General features: G+C 36.9%; 1 non-coding gene across 1 annotated transcript; it reads right to left on the reverse strand.

Moving 5' to 3' along the window:
- Positions 1-2508: 2508 nt before the first annotated feature.
- On the reverse strand, positions 2509-2616 carry LOC130958224 (small nucleolar RNA R71). Its single transcript, XR_009077357.1, has one exon. It is a non-coding gene; the product is annotated as a small nucleolar RNA R71 (small nucleolar RNA).
- Positions 2617-3407: the final 791 nt, after the last annotated feature.

Raw genomic sequence — 3407 nt, forward strand, 5'->3', positions numbered from 1 at the left:
CCACATGACGTGGACGCGTCAGCGACGCGGTTGCGTGGACCAATTTGTGCCAAAGGCACGCCTCCAGCCACACTCTCGCGTGACTCTCTTGTCAATTTATTTTCTTCCCAACGCACCTATGACGCGGATGCGTCAGCGATGCTAATGCGTCGCGTGCGAAATTTTTTTTTTTGTTTTCTTTTTGTTTTTTTTGTTTTTTTTGTTTTTTTTGTTTTTTTTATGCAGTATGCAGAATGCAATGAATGTTATGCAAAATTCCAGGTTCAATCAAAATTCAAAAACAGACTAAAATTTAAACTGAAAAGGAACGATCATACCATGGTGGATTGTCTCCCACTTATTACTTTTAGTTATTGTCCTTATGTTGGACATTTTGGTGAGCTCCTTGTCATGGCGGCTTGTGCTTGAACTCATCTTGAAACTTCCACCAATGCTTGGATTTCCAATAAGTTCTATCAATACCAAGTAAATTCCTCAAGCTTTGATGGAGTTCTTCACAAGCTTTGAGCTCCCAAAATTGATCCTCATATATTCCTGGATCCCAAATCTTGTTTCTACACCCGTCTTCAAGGTGATGTTCTTATCATCACCAAAGCTGATTGATCATCATCAATTTAGCTCTTGAATGCAATGTCCTGCTGAAGCTTAGCTAGCTATGTCTAATTCCTTTAGACTAAAGCTTTAGACTAACATTGCATGATTCCTGGAATTCTCATTAAGAATTTTGATACCTTTATTTTTCTTTTCCATATAATTTTCAAAAAAATCCAAAAAAATTACAAAATCATAAAAACCAAAAATATTTTATGTTTCTTGTTTGAGTCTAGTGTCTCATCTTAAGATTGGTGTCAATTGCATGCATTCATTCATGTGTCTTAAGGATCTTCAAGTAATTCTTGATGATTTCTTACTCTGATCTTTGAATTCTCTTGACTTGAGTGTTTATGTGTCTCATATGCATTCTCATTAGTGTCAGTAATATGCAAACTGCTAAGTTTGGTGTCTTGCATGCATTGTTATTTGATTTTAGTTGCATTTTGATTATTCCTCATTATTAAAAATCCAAAAATATTTTTTATTTGTGTCTTTTCAAGTCAATAATACAGAGAATTGAAGATTTAGAACATACTGCAGAGGAATCACACAGAAAAAGCTGGGCATTCAAAAATGCCCAGTGAAGAAGACAGACTGGCGTTTAAACGCCAGCCAGGGTGCCTGGTTGGGCGTTTAACGCCCAAAAGGGTAGTAGTTTGGGCGTTAAACGCCAGAATGTGCACCATTCTGGGCGTTTAACGCCAGGATGGCAAAGGGGGAAGATTTTGTTTTCAAAATCAATTTTTTCTCAAGTTTTCAAAGTTTTTCAAAATCAAATCTTTTTCAAATCATATCTTTTCAATCAAATGTTTTCAAAATCAATTTCTTTCCTTTTTCAAAGATACTTACTAACAATTAATGATTTGATTGAACATTTTTTGCCTTTTCTGTTGAGGAAGGTTTTATGTTTGAATCATATCTTTTCTTGTTAGGCAAGTCATTAAAATCATATCTTTTCAAATTGTTTTCAAATCATATCTTTTAAAATTGTTTTCAAATCATATCTTTTTAATCACATCTTTTTCAAAATAAGTTTTCAATCAAATCTTTTTAATTTCTAAATTCAAAATCTTTTTCAAAAATCACTTGATTTCTTTTCTATTCTTGGTTTTCGAAAATCAATTAGTGTTTTTTTTTCAAAAAATGTTTTCAAAATCTTTTACTTAATTTTCGAAAATTACTTCCCTTCTTCTCACATCCTTCTATTTCTGAACTAACTCTACTCCTTAATGCAAAATTCGAACTCCATCTTCTTTGATAAGTTCGAATTTTCTACTTCTGTCTTCTACTTTTCTCTTCCTCTGACACCTCAAGGAATATCTATACTGTGACATAGAGGATTCCATATTTTCTTGTTTTCTTCTCTTTCATATGAGCAGGAACAAAGACAAAGGCATTCTTGTTGAAGCTGACCCTGAACCTGAAAGGACCTTGAAGCGGAAGCTAAGAGAAGCTAAGGCACAACTCTCTGTTAAGGACCTGACCGAATTCTTCAAAGAAGAAGAACCCATGGCAGCCGTAAACAACAACAATGCCAACAATGCAAGGAAGGTGCTGGGTGACTTTACTGCACCTACTCCCGACTTCTATGGGAGAAGCATCTCTATCCCTGCCATTGGAGCAAACAACTTTGAGCTTAAGCCTCAATTAGTTTCTCTAATGCAACAAAATTGCAAGTTCCATGGACTTCCATTGGAAGATCCTCATCAGTTCTTAGCTGAATTCTTGCAAATCTGTGACACTGTCAAGACTAATGGGGTAGACCCTGAGGTCTATAGACTTATGCTATTCCCTTTTGCTGTAAGAGACAGAGCTAGGACATGGTTGGACTCTCAACCTAAAGAAAGCCTGGACTCTTGGGAAAAGCTAGTCAGTGCCTTCTTGGCAAAGTTCTTTCCACCTCAAAAATTGAGTAAGCTTAGAGTGGAAGTCCAAACCTTCAGACAAAAGGATGGAGAATCCCTCTATGAAGCTTGGGAAAGATACAAACAATTGATCAGAAAATGTCCTTCTGACATGCTTTCTGAATGGAGCATCATAGGTATTTTCTATGATGGTCTCTCTGAACTATCTAAGATGTCCTTGGATAGCTCTGCTGGAGGATCTCTTCATCTGAAGAAGACGCCTACAGAAGCTCAAGAGCTCATTGAATTGGTTGCAAATAACCAATTCATGTACACTTCTGAGAGAAATCCTGTGAACAATGGGACAAGTCAGAAGAAAGGAGTTCTTGAGATTGATACTCTGAACGCCATTTTGGCTCATAATAAAATATTGACTCAACAAGTCAATTTGATTTTTCAAAGTCTGTCTGGAATGCAAAATGCACCAAGCAGTACTAAGGATGCTTCATCTGAGGAAGAAGCTTATGATCCTGAGAACCCTTCAATGGGAGAGGTGAATTACCTAGGAGAACCCTATAGAAACACCTATAATTCATCATGGAGAAATCACCCAAATCACTCATGGAAAAATCAAGAGAGACCTCAACAAGGTTTCAACAACAACAATGGTGGAAGAAACAGGTTTAGCAATGGCAAGCCTTTTCCATCATCTTCTCAGCAACAGACAGAGAATTCTAAGCAGAACCCCTCTGACTTAGCAACCATGGTCTCTGATCTAATCAAAACCACTCAAAGTTTCATGACTGAAACAAGATCTTCCATTAGGAATTTGGAAGCACAAGTGGGACAGCTGAGTAAGAAAATTACTGAACTCCCTCCAAGTACTCTTCCAAGCAACACAGACGAAAATCCAAAAAGAGAGTGCAAAGCCATAACCATGGCCGAATATGGAGAGGAAATAGAGGAGGT

This window comes from Arachis stenosperma, chromosome 10 (assembly GCF_014773155.1).
Source record: "Arachis stenosperma cultivar V10309 chromosome 10, arast.V10309.gnm1.PFL2, whole genome shotgun sequence".
Lineage (NCBI taxonomy): Eukaryota > Viridiplantae > Streptophyta > Magnoliopsida > Fabales > Fabaceae > Arachis > Arachis stenosperma.